Source organism: Diadema antillarum, unplaced genomic scaffold, assembly GCF_040938485.1.
Source record: "Diadema antillarum isolate AM-2024a unplaced genomic scaffold, OU_Dant_1.0 seq00000955_RagTag, whole genome shotgun sequence".
NCBI lineage: Eukaryota > Metazoa > Echinodermata > Echinoidea > Diadematoida > Diadematidae > Diadema > Diadema antillarum.
The window spans coordinates 661567-676146 of record NW_027271803.1 but is presented as its reverse complement, the minus strand read 5'-3'; the positions used below and the strand labels follow the sequence as shown (position 1 = coordinate 676146).

The window sequence follows — 14580 nt, the reverse complement described above, 5'->3', positions numbered from 1 at the left end:
GGCCTGTACAATCATACCCCTCCCCCTGAAATTTGAGAAAAAATGGAGGAAGCAGAAATGTGATTGTATCACTTTTGTCATATTACATGACGTTCGTACGCCCGCCTTCAGACAGGTAACAGAGCTGAACAGTATTCTATCTTGTAGGATAATGTATACATAATTTTCTCAAGCGCTCGCCCGCTTCGCTCGCTCGCGAAGAAAGTAATGTCGACATAAGGTATGGTCCAGTCGTTGACAACGTCAAATAGCATAGGCTTACATGTAAACATGCTATGAAGTGAGCAACTCGGGACCATCTGCAAATTATGTACGAAAACAAACAAACAACAAAAACTATACCGCCATAATTGAACCCCCCCCCCTCCATTTCCTGCATCATTCCTGAAACGATGATGACTCTGATACATCTATGGGCATACCCAGGGATGATCAGGGGCGTCGAATCTATCGGGGGGGGGGCAAAGGGGCATTTGCCCTGCCCCTACGGAAATGTTGGGGGCAGACAAATTATTTGTCCTCCAACAATTCCCGAGATGAGGACAAATCTCGAACTTTATTTATGGAAAATTGGACAAGTACCGCCAGAATTATGCAACGGATCGCTGAATTGCAATCATGAATATGCAAAAGATCCGCTACTGGGTCCCTTTCGATAGACTTTGTACACTTTTGAGATTGATTTTATTTCCTTATATTTATCAAAGAGTGTGCAGCGGATCTTTCACTTACAAATGCTCCCTCATATGCAGAGGCGTCGATAGAGGGGGAGGGGGATGGTTCCCCCATAAAAGTATTGGGGACAAACAGATCATTTTGCTCCTCGCAACTCCCGAGATGTGGAAATGCTCTTACTTTTTTGATAGAAAACTGTCTCAATATTTCACCCAAAGATGGCTGAATTTCAATTCTGAAAATACAAAATCTCCCTCGCGTAAGAGGGGGATAGGCCTAACCCCTCCCATACCCTCCCCGTTCAGTCATTTCTACTTAATACACTTTAGATCGACAGATTTCAAAATGTTTCATCTAAAGTGTGCACCAGGTCTGTTACTTCAGTTTAAAGAAATGCAAATGTTCCTTGGGTGGGAGGAGATATAAGATACTTTCAATTAACGGAGGGTTTCCCCCCCCCCCCCCTAATTAAAATAGTATACAGTTCTGGGATTGGAAATTCCCCAGATTACATCATAAATGTGTTTACGAGATATTTGTTGCTGCCAGTAACTGGCAGCAGTTGCGCCCGGTGCGCCCCCACCCCCTTAATTTCCTAAGCGAAAAAAGGACAGCTACAAACGGCCGTTTTTGGACTGTAAAATATCAAATTTTCAAGCTTGCTCGCTTCGCTCGCTCGCATTTAATCGTTATATCATTTTCCTGATGTTGCTGTCAGCAATTGCCAGCAGTTGCGCCCAGTGCGCCTCCACCCCCCTTGATTTCCTAAGCGAAAAAAAAATATAGCTACAAGCGGCCGTTTTTGGACTGTACAATATCAAAATTTTCAAGCTCGCTCGCTTCGCTCGCTCGCATTTTAATCGTTATGCCATTCTCCTGATGTTGTTGCCGGGTAATTGCCAGCAGTTGCGCCCGGTGCGAACCCCCCCCCCTTTATTTTCAAAGCGAAAAATATAGCTACAAGCGGCGGTTTCTGGACTGTACAATATCAAAATTTTCAAGCTCGCTTCCTTCGCTCGCTCGCATTTAATCGCTATGCCATTCTCCTGATGTTGCTGCCGGGTAATTGCCAGCAGTTGCGCCCGGTACGCCCCCCCCCCCCCCTTATTTTCAAAGCGAAAAAATATAGCTACAAGCGGCCGTTTTTGGACTGTACAATATCAACATTTTGATTTTGATTGCTTTACTGACTTAAATCAAGAAAATTGAAGAATACAATTAATAGCTACAGGAAAATATCTACTACGTTATTACATACGAAAAAAAATGGATATCCATCTTAGCATTTTATTGAATTTATTTGGCCATTATTCAGGGCTGCGCTGGGGTTTTTGAAAGGGGGGGTGTGTCTAAATCGCATGTCAGTCAAGAAGAAAGAACATCAAAAGACAAGAGAAACAACAACAAAAAGTCTTCATACTTTTAATGTCTGATTTTCCGCCGAAAGTCGGCTGACAAGCAAAAAAACAACAAACAAACAAATAAGAACAAGAACAAAAAGTCTTCATATTTTTGCTTCCACTTCCCTCCCACTTTGCATGGAAAAGAGTGGGACATTTGATCCCTGTAAAGTGTATGTGTGTGGGGGGGGGGAAGCTTCTCTTCCCCCCCCCCCCCCCCCCAGGGCTGTACCGGTCCGGTTATGGGCTTGTAATCGTGGTGATGGTGGCTATCGCCGATCATCGCCCCCCCCCCCCCCCCACACTCCTCAGTACGGATTTACGCCGTTGGACTCAGACCAAACTCAGGAAAACTCTAAGTCTTCCCTTCCGTCCACGAATCCCCCGTAGCCTACCCCGAGGCGTCAGTATAAACTGAATAGTCATATGACGTTGACTCCGAAAGACGGTTGCCATTCAAACGGTGTACGTTTGCGGACCAAAATGTCAATTCCTCGCGAGCTTTCAGAGTGATCTTAATAGGGGCCTTCCAACGGTCCCATGACAGAGTGCATGGACACTATCTTGCCCACCACTTCCGCCAAAGATCTAACCTGCACTAAGGTCTTTCCGTTTCTTGTCAAATCCAACAGGTGTGAAATATCGGATTTGAGATCGTCGACTCTTCTGCTGGTTATCAGAACTCTTTCTTCGCCAAATTCCCAATCTAAACCAAGCCAGGTTACCCTGGGCTGTGGATCCCACTGACACTTCTCTTCTGCTGACAAAAATCCCAATCTTTTGAGATCACGCTGTACCTCTTCACTAAAGCGCTTTGCGAAGTCTAAGCTTTTATGCCCTGAAATTCCGTCATCGAGAAACATTATGACCTTCTGACCCTGACCCCGCCAGTATCCGACCACTGCCTTCACGAGCTGGGAAATATGAGGCGCCAAGTGTTCGCTTGAAAATTCCGTCCAAATAGACACGAAATTACCTTAAAACTACAAAAATCATACACTGAAATCCATTTCGTTACAAAATGAAATTGTACAGACAATTTCGTAACAAAACAATTTCATTTTGTAACGAAATCTGGTTTAATTACAAAATTAGGAAGACAGTTATCCATTTTGTTACAAAATGAAACAACAAATTTTATTTTGTAAACAAAATCTCATTTTGTTACAAAAAAGACTTGTGCTTTTTCATTTTGTGACAGAATGACATGGCAAATATAATTTCGTAACAGAATCTTATTTTGTTCCAAAAAAAAGTCATTTCGTGTACGGAATTGAACTACAAAACAATTTCGTGCACGGAATGGTTCTGCAAACTGCATTTCGTGTAGAGGGTCTAACAGAACTGAACTACACTCCCTTTTGTGTACGGAATTTAACAACAAAAGTCATTTCCCTGTAAGGTACCATACGAAATGGATTGCGTCGCAGACGAAATGGATTTCGTTGCACACGGAATGCATTTCGTACCATATCAAATGGATTTCGTACCATGCGAAACAGATTTCGTGTTACACAGAAAGGATTTCGTGTACGGAATGGCATTCTGTCAGTCTCTGCTGAGTAAGGGATATAAGAAGGACGCTGATTGGCCGCCTTGTTGATCCGAGCAAGCTCAGCCCTATATTTTGCATATGCAACAATTTAGAGGTGAGTTTTTGTCCTAGTGTTTGTTGAGTGTTTTGATTGAACACGATGTAGCTTATCTACGTGTGTGCGAGAACATCGTAGTTTGTGCGCTACCCACTCGTTTGTTTCCGTGTAAGCATTTTAACCGTAAAGTGTCTTCATCGTTCGTCTTCCAAGCATCGTGTTTTCACCCTAGTTTTCCTCATCGTAGTTTTTTACTTCGATTTTTTTTGCGGTGCAAGATGTTCTGTGTATTTTCTCTACGGTAGAATGCCATCGTTGATGATCTTCGTGTATTCATTACTAGTTTTCCACCTCCGTCTCATTTTTGTGTACAACTAGTGTCAAACGTAGTGTAGTTACAACTATGTTTAGAGCTAGTGGGTAGGTCTGCGATGTCTGTATCGTTTGCTGATGTGTTTTATGAGCTGAGAGTGACTATGATGGGAGTGATATTCAGGGTTTTGCTGTGGTTGAGGTGACGGCAAGATGCAATTTATTTCGTGTAACCATGCATGACGTCGATGATGGCGAGTAAAACTACAACACGAGTAGCCTAGCCTAGGCCAATGACGAGAGTGACACTGAACTAAGAAACGGGGGCTGATGCTCGCTCGTGCACGGGAGTGGTCTAGACTACAGAGACCTGCATTAATTTATTTATATTTTTTTTCCTTTTCTTATTCACTCGGGTATAGTGCTACCAAAATTCGTGTCTCTAAAAATAAGAAACTCAACCAAAAGCTTGACAACAAGTTTGCATCAGGTCTATTCTGTAGTAAATATTAGATCTAAATGGCGATGCTAATTTAGTTTTCATTTAGAACTCGTTGAAATCCATTTTCTTTGCTCATATTTCAAAGGTGATAAATTATTTAGAACTGTACTTAAATTCTGATGTGCTGCATTCACCATTGTAATAAAAAAGAGCCTGCTGATCAGGTGTTTATTCTATCCTTTTCATTTCCTCCCTATCCTTTTGGTTTCTATGGACTGTCACTTTCTTCATTGACCCTGGATGGAAAAAAAAATCCCATCTTGCCATGTTAAGACAGAACACATACCATCATGAAATATCATGACATTGAAATAATAATAAAAAATATATAAGTGACCAAAATACTTGTTTGTGAAAATAAATAACAAATGAAAGGTGATTTCTTATGGAGCAGTTCTTTCAAATGTCAAACAGCTTCGATAATGAAGCAAGTGAAATCTGAAAACTATCCTGGCAACAAGTTGATATTGATAGGAGTTCTGACAAAAACTGTCACACCATTTGATGTTTGAATTTGTCTTTTTTATTGGATGAGGTCACAAAACTATAAATGCCACCGATAAAACAACAATCCTCTCAATTTGAACAAGAGCAGTAGGGTGGTACACTGGTACGACTCAGTAAACAGCTGATTATTTATGCATCGTATCCATGGGCAACTGCGGGGTAACTGCAAGAAGGCGCAGGAAATTAGACTTGAGTCAAGAAACATTATAAATATTTTTTTTTATTCAAACTATTTTTTTTTCTTGGACTGGAAAAAAAAGGCCAAAATATTTCATATTAAGCTTCTAAACTATATAATGAATATATGAAGTCTTTTTATCGTGATTTTATGAAGAATTAGAATTATTATAAAGAATATAAATACTAGACGGGCTGAACAAGGAAGTCTAATTTCACCCCAAGAATTTGCAGCACACCGCACCTCGGGTGCATTCCTAGCGTTCTTGCCGCACTCTCACCTAGCTAGCCATGTGCAAGCCAGTCACATGTTCACAGTACACACGTTGTAGCCAGTTCACCGATCTCATTCCTGATTTCGTGCGTGTAGATAATTCTCTCAAAACTAAGCCAGACATGATTTTGGAACATACATTACAGTGTCAAGACCTGTTCAGTGGACTTTGAATTCGCTATTTGTCTGTTTTAGCTCTTCAATGTACGACTTCGAACGTCCGATTTGTTTTTTACCACACCACATGGAGCTGCATGTTTTTTTCAGCCCCATGCTTCTCCACACACGTACGTCACACACACACAAGCCATCGCGATCGAAGTTTGAGCGATAGTGATAACATGTGCGGAGCAGACATGCGGATTTCAGCACAGGGTAAATGAGTAGTTGAACGTATCACGATTGTAAAACAAATCTTTTTCTATGTCTCTGCAAATTTGAATAGGTTATTTCAGCATAGATAGATTATGATACATTACAAAATAGATTAGCCATAGCAAGACCTTGCTTACATGAGAGTTATTAGATAACGTTGCAAAATAAAACCCCCATCATTGAATGGAATGTTCCAGAGCTATCTCTGGGGGCTCGAGGACATTATGGACACGTCGATTCGCAAGTGGGTAAGATGCGATTACAGATGGCTTGAAATGAAGAGGATTTACGAATGAAATACACAGAAACAATATTTTTTCATAATTCCTGCACAGTTTATTTCTTTTCATAAAATTCACATAAACTAGTGCTGTATTGAGTCAACTAAGTGCATATTAGCACGTGTGTACACGCATTATCCCTCCTGCCTAGTGGGAATGACACAGGCAGTTTTTTCAATGACGTATGAATGATCAACAAGGCGGCCAATCAGCGTCCTTCTTATATCCCTTACTCGACAGAGACTGACAGAATGCCATTGCGTACACGAAATCCTTTCTGTGTGCCACGAATTCTGTTTCGCATGGTACGAAATCCATTTGATATGGTACGAAATGCATTCCGTGTGCAACGAAATCCATTTCGTCTGCGACGCAATCCATTTCGTATGGTACCTTACAGGGGAAATGACTTTTGTTGTTAAATTCCGTACACAAAAGGGAGTGTAGTTCAGTTCTGTTAGACCCTCTACACGAAATGCAGTTTGTAGAACCATTCCGTGCACGAAATTGTTTTGTAGTTCAATTCCGTACACGAAATGAATTTTTTTGGAACAAAATAAGATTCTGTTACGAAATTATATTTGCCATGTCATTCTGTCACAAAATGAAAAAGCACAAGTCTTTTTTGTGACAAAATGAGATTTTGTTTACAAAATAAAATTTGTTGTTTCATTTTGTAACAAAATGGATAACTGTCTTCCTAATTTTGTAATTAAACCAGATTTCGTTACAAAATGAAATTGTTTTGTTACGAAATTGTCTGTACAATTTCATTTTGTAACAAAATGGATTTCAGTGTATGATTTCTGTAGTTTTAAGGTAATTTCGTGTCTTTTTGGACGGAATTTTCAAGCGAACACTTGGCGCCCCATAGGGAAAACACGTATCCTGCGGTAGAAATACCGAATGGCAACACATTAAAAACTTAGTACCTTTTGACCCCGTTATCGACCCAAGCGAATCCCAGATATTTTCGGTGCGCCTCGTGAATTTCAATGTGATGGTAGGCGGACTTATAAGTCGAATGTGAATTAGTAGACGGCGAGTTGTAATGTTCTTAAAATTTTCTGTAGATTTTGATTTTTTGTGCTATTTCCCCTATTTTGGGGGTGCTGAACACGAATCCACTTGTTGCCATTTTTCTAACCGACGTCTTCACCCGTTGCCATGGCAACGCATTATTTTCCTTAAAAGAACATACATTCTTCATTAAAAGTCATAAAAACATGATGTAAACATCAAAATATGTAATTATAAATCCTTTTTAATTACACTTGAGAAAGAATACAATTTTCAGAATGTCATGGTTACCTTATAGCAATGACAGTTACCATGGCAACAACTATTTATAGAGAAAAATCATATTTTTCATGAAAAAGCAAGGAATCATGACAAGATTGAGTGGAATATTTATCATAAATTACTATCTAGATTATCAGCTTTTTCTCCACTGTTAATTTCACATCATTTTCGTTGCTATAGCAACAGCATGACAAAAGCTGCCTTTTAAAGAAAAATAAGCATTGCGATTGAAAGAAAAGCAAGAATACGTCCATAGAAGATAAATTTTTGTATAGTGAGTTTTTTGAGCTATTTCCTTTATTTTGTCGCTGCCAAACACGAATCGACCTATTGCCACATTTCTAAATGACATCTTTAGCCGTTGCCATGGCAACAAATTATTTTCTTAGAAATAACATGTGTTCTTCATTAAACATCACAAACGCATGCTAAAAACACCAAAATAAGTCAATATAAACGTATCACGCTTCAATCAAATTAAAAGTCACAATTTCCGACTGTCACAGCAACCTCATAGCAATAACGGTTGCCATGGTAACAGCTAATTTTTAAAAGAAAATGATTTTTTTTTCATCAAAAAGCATGAAAAGATGAAAAGTTTGAGTAGCATACTCATTACAAATTGCTATGATAATTATCAGCTTTTTTCACTACGTTCATGCCACATTATTATCGTTGCTATGGCAACAACTTTTTTTTCCTAGAAAGGAGAAGTATCCCAGTAAAAGAAAAACTAGATAAATAAAAATAATCAATTTTTGTAGAGTTTAATTTTTCGACCCTTTTTTTTTAACTCTTTTGGGAATGCTGAAAAGGATCAGAAATTCAGGAAGCTGACTAAGCTTTTGTGTTTTTACTCATTTGTTTTTTGTTTAGTGTATTCTTTCCTTCCTTATCTAATGACTAACGTTAATTTTTTTATTCAAAAGGCAGTTTTCTCATGTTAATTCTATAGCAACAACAACGAAGTGGGATGACTCCAGTGAAAAAAAAGAACTGACAGTAATTTGTTATAAATATGTTACTCAATCTTGTCATTTTTATGTTTTTCATAATAAATTGTTATTACAATGACAACTGTCATTGCTATGAGGTAACCATGAAATTGAAAAATCGTGATGTTTTACTAAACTAAAGAGACATGTTTATCTTGACACATTTTGTGTTAACAGCACGTTTTCATAATGTTTAAAGAAGAACACATGTTCTTTTAAAGAAAATAATTTGTTGCCATGGCAACGTCTGAAGACATCATTTGTGACCGTGTACCTCAAAATGAACATAAAGTCGCACACACTGATTTTGAGTGAGGACTGAAAATAAGTGAAATGGGTCAACCTAGCCGAACTTGACTTTTTCATATTTTCTGAAAGAGCGGGTCTTCTTTTACATTATGCTAAAATTTGGTATAATAAAACGGGCAGGAAAGTGTGTTTTTTTAGCAGTTTATATCGAACATTTTTGGTAGAATAGTGTGATTAGGTGTGTCTTTAGAATCCCTTTTTCATTTCTGAAAAAAACCTTGTCCACACTCTTCACTTTCAACTCTAATAACTTTTGAAAGGATAGTGCTACTGCTTTGAAAGTTGACATTAATTATTGACAGAATGTGTTAATGAGGCATGCTTAATTTCAGTTTAATCTGATAATCCCCTCATTGTTGTTACTCTGATGGTTTACTTCCTGTTTTTTGGTCCCATTCATCGAACAGCCAGCACGGTTAGGTAAAGATTAAGCACTTGAATAGACACTGTACTTCAGAGCGTCTTTTCTCAGTTCACATTTTTCCTGAGTTTGTGCTTTCTTTCCAATATTTAGATAGGTTAGTAGAGTCCATTTCATTTGAGTTATACATCATTTTAAAGCTTATGAAATATGGCAATAGGTTGATTCGTGTTTGGCACCGGCAAAATAAAGGAAATAGCTCAAAAAATCTCACTAAAAATCTCACAGCAATTTATCATCTATGGACGTATTTTTGATTTTCTTTCAATCACAATGCTTATTTTTCTTTAAAAGGCAGCTTTTGTCATGTTGTTGCTATAGCAACGAAAATGATGTCAAATTAACATAGTGGAAAAATAAGATTATAATGTAGATAGTAATTTATGATAAATATTCCGCTCAATCTTGTCATGTTTTCTTGTTTTTTCATTAAAAATATGATTTTTTTAAATAAATAGTTGTTGCCATGGTAACCGTCAATGCTATAAGGTAACCATGACATTCTGAAAATTGTATTCTTTCTCAAGTCTAATTAAAAATGATATATAATGACATATTTTGGTGTTTACATCATGTTTTTATGATTTTTAATGAAGAATGCATGTTCTTTTAAGGAAAATAATGCGTTGCCATGGCAACGGGTGAAGACGTCGGTTAGAGAAATGGCAACAAGTGGATTCGCGTTCAGCACCCCCAAAATAGGGGAAATAGCACAAAAAATCACAATCTACAGAAAATTTTAAGAACACCCCAATATTGTGACAACTCGCCGTCTACTAAATATGGAATCTCCGCTCTCAAAAACTTGCCTTGCCACCACAGCATCTTCATACTTGAATTTGTACTTATACAAATGTGGGTTATCATGCCGACAATCGAGGACCATTCTAAGTTTCCCTTTGTTATTTGATACAGTCAATGGGTTCACGACAGACGGAGGTTCTGACACCTCGGACACGCATCCCTTCTGGACTAATTTTGCTATCTCGCTAACAACAAAATCGGTGTGCTCCATGGCGGAACGATTGTTACGTAATTCCACATTCTCTGGCATAGAAACAAAAGGCAACATATAACCGCGCTGGATCATGTGTAAAACGGCCTTATTTACTCCGATTTCCTCCCAGTTTTCATAATATTTCGTAAATGCCTTGCAGATTTCCTTCTCTAATAGACATTATATACTGTATCAAGTATAATTAGTTTTCTACGTTAGAAAATGAATGAGGTATGAATATTAACAGCCATTTCAACTAACCATGTAATAATTTTTCTTTTGTGTTTAGCTTTTAGTATGAAGATCAAGGTGACCAATCTCGACTAGCACTTGTGCTAACTTTTGGTTTCCTTGTTAACAACAACTTTGTAGAATTACGCTACATGTATCATATTTAAATCTCAAATGTCATCATTTAATCATGTTATTGTAAAGGAGTAATAGATAAGTATATTTTTTTCCATATATGTATTATGATTGAAAATGTACATGTTCAAATGTTGTTGCTAATAAAACTTCAAAACTTCAAACTTCAACTTCAAACTAGTGTTTGTAATTTGGGCTCTGCGGCCAACCCCTTATCATTACGTAAGCTGGCGTGCTCGACATCGCCATCTACATCTAGAGCTAGGTCTATTACTCCAGAAATCAAGGGGGTGCTTATCTTGTTTCCACCTTCAAATCTCGCCTCCGGGCACTCAGCTCTCCAGTGTCCCGTCTTTCCGCATGCGAAACATGATCCTGGCTTCCTGGTGTAGTTCCGTTGCGGCTCCGACGTCACTGGTCCGCCTGCATACTGAGACGAAGTGTACTCTGTGCCCCTTATCGTTGTCGTGCCTACCCGCTGGTACGGGCTGAACCTCCTGCCATACTTCAGTTTGTGGGCTGAAGCTTTCTCTTTCCTCTTTTTCTGCGCCCTAGACTCCGCTCTCATGATCCGCTTTTCATCGTCGGAATCTTCGGCTAGAGAGTTCTTCGTGTATTCGTCTACGATCAGCCAACCAGACTCCGAGCTGTCAGCCATTTTAATCAATTTCTGTCTCTGATCGATGATCTGGATACCTTCATTATTCGCTGCTTTGCTTCAGCTACCGCCGTCTCTCCTTCTTCTTCTAAGATGATGTCAGCTTCTTTTAACTTCCTGGCAAGCTTTACGTTGACTTTATACTGTTCTTAGTTTCCACGCTTCCGAAACTTGTATTCGTCCTTGCTCATCTCCTCTATCTTGCCTATTTGAACGTCACTAAGCTCTCGCTGGTTGTCGTTGATTTTCTGTTGAAATGAGCCCAGCTTAGAAGTTATCGTGGCATCCAATTGATTCAATTCTCTGGCTCTCACGAATTCTCGCGTCAATGATCTGGTTAACGTCTGCCGGCTCCATGTCTGAACGAGTTGAAGGTGCAAGCTAGAATAACTGACGAGCCTCACGCCCTCGAATACCGCTACCAAACCCACTGTACTCAAAACGCATCATTCCTGCATAATTACATGCAAATTCCCACATCGCCTCATATTCGCATAATGTATGCAATAGAATTCTCATTAATGATTCCAGACAACTTTTGCCTGCTATACGGTGTACCGCAGGCAAATAATAGTAACTGGGAGTACGTTGTCAATATGCATAAAGTAGATGATCAATTTGAAGCCTTTCTTGCCAAATATCTTCTGTCCTGTAATAAGCGTTTTCCACTACAAACGTGCGTGCACAGAGTAAAAAGGAATGACAAACCATGGTTTAATAGCACGCTTAGAAAAATGTGCAAAAACTAATATTTATTTTATCGTAAGTATCTCAGGAATCGTACTGCCACCAATGAACAGAAATTTAAACAGTATAGGAATTTAGTTTATAAGGAAATACGTAAAAGGAAGCGTGAATATTATTACAGGAAATTTTGTTGTGCGCACGGGAATTTAAAGAAAACATGGTTTCTTATTAATGATGTAATGAATCAACAAAGGCAGATATATCGAATCATCACAAGTCAATGATCATTTTATCGACTCTGCAGAGTCTGCAGCAACACATTTTAATGAGGGTTTTTGTGCAATAGGAAGAAATATTGTATCAGAAGTGTCTAATTCATCTGCTTCTCTTTATACTTACCTGCGCAATACTTATAGCCAATCTATGTTTTTTAAGCCTATTACTATATCTGAAATGTTAACTATTGTAAATGATTTGAAAGTAAATAAGAGTCCTGGTGATGACGATATTCACGTCAATGTATTCAAGAAATCAATATCTTTTATGATGGAACCCCTGTGTGCAATATCAAATTCATCTCTGGAATGTGGGATATTCCCACGACAACTTAAAGTAGCAAAAGTAATTCCAGTTTTTAAGAAAGGGGATAATCACCAGCTACAAAATTATAGGCCAATACCATTGTTGTCAGTTTTTACTAAATTGTTTGAAAAATTAGTTTATGCTTGATTGATATCATTTATTGACAGCAATAATATTTTGTATCATCAGCAGTCTGGGTTTAGACATGGTTATTCTACGTATATGGCGCTACTTAAATTGATGGAATGAATATCAAATGCATTTGAAAATCATGAATTTTTGGTCGGAATATTTTTAGATTTAACAAAAGCATTTGATTGTATAGATCGTAGAATACTTATTATGAAATTGGAATATCATGGAATGAGAGGAAATGTTTTGAACTGGTTTAAAAGTTATTTATCAAATCGCACACAATATACAGTTGTAAATAATAAAAAATCAGAATTGTGCCATGTGAATACAGGCGTTCCACAAGGTTCTGTACTGGGTCCTCTTCTCTTTTTGCTATTTGTTAATGATTTGCAGTTTGTAAGCCCTAATTTGTATTCTGTATTATTTGCAGATGATACAAACCTATTTTTCTCAGGCCGGGATGTGCATGAAGTTAACAATATGATTAATTCAGAAATGCAGAAAGTGTATTCTTGGTTTACTGCAAATCGTTTGGTTTTGAATATTGATAAAACATGTTATATGGCATTTAAGACAAAGAATAAGGTAATAGATGAAGATGTTTTACAAATATATTTGGGTAATGTCAAAATCAAACAGGTCAATAGGTAAAATTTCTTGGTGTTATACAATTGATAATGGTTTAACATGGAAAGGTCATTTTGATGATATTTGTATCAAAATAAGTAGAATTGTTGGTGTCACGAATTATCTGAAACATATATTTCCTTTAAAAATTCTTTTGACCATGTACCATACAATGATTTTTTTTTTTTTTTGGGGGGGGAAGGGGGCCTGATGTTACCATCATAATATGATGAAAGGTGGCCCCAGATTACCAAATTGTAAACCATAATCAAAATAACTTATACACTACATGCATACACAAAATAACAGAAATTATATCTAACAATAAACTAATTAAATACGAATTAACACAATTCTTAAATCTGTCCATATTTCCCCACATTTAACGTATTGTGCAATAATATGGGGTCATAGTTCGTTATATTTATTGAATCGTGTTTTGATGTTACAAAAGCGTGCAATTAGAATACTCTGTAATGTAAATCCGTTTGTACACACTGCAGTACTGTTTAAGAAATTGAAAATTTAGAAAATTGATCAAATTGTGTAATTAGATTTTTTTTTTTTTTTGGTGTGCGCCTCCATAGGTAGCCCCACTCATTTAGGGCTCTGATTATATTGTCTCTTTTACCAGGTTTTTGCTGCATTTTTGCAGTATGGTTGTTTATATTGTATTCTGTTTGTGTCAAGGATCTTGCTAGACCATTTCCAGTCAATTTGTTGGTAAGTTAGCTGTATATTTAAGCAGATGAATTTTGTATCTTGATACTGTTGCCTACTCTGTATTGCCATTTTCAGTGTCCAGCCCAGTGTTGTACACTTGCTTCATGCATCTTGTATGTGTACTTGCTTTGTACTTTCAATAGCATCTTTTGTTGTCACACCGTTCACATGTGTATGTCAATAGCATCACCTCCACAGCAATGGAGGGGATTAAGATCTGGCGTCTCTGGAATCTATTCTTTTGTATACCTCTGATTGTATCTCTCTTGAACGTGAACCATGTATTCATGCTGCCTACTGATGCTTGTAACTGTAATCACAGTCTACTTTCTCCTGTTCACAGGCTTGTCAGACACTGTGGTAAACCTGTTGCATACTATAGCAACACATGTGCATGTTTTCAGTTAGCCATCCTACTGTCCGGTGACATTCAAACAAACCCAGGTCCATGTACTGAAGTCGATGTAATGCAACATGCTAATGACTATTGCAGTAGTTTTCAACCGAATTGTATTACATATGATGTACATGCCCTCCATCAGTTTAATGGGAAGCCCAGTCATCTACTTCCTTTGACTGTTTGGAGAAGGGTATGTGATCTTGGAATTGCGCAGCAGCGGCGTACTCACAGGGGACGCCGCAGGCGGAGGATTCCAAGGTCACAGTCCCTTTGTGATGCTTCC

At 38.0% G+C, this 14580-nt stretch overlaps 1 pseudogene; it reads right to left on the bottom strand.

The window, feature by feature from the left end:
- Positions 1-2590: 2590 nt before the first annotated feature.
- LOC139741821 (uncharacterized) lies at positions 2591-11500 on the bottom strand (annotated as a pseudogene).
- Between the last annotated feature and the right edge of the window lie 3080 nt (positions 11501-14580).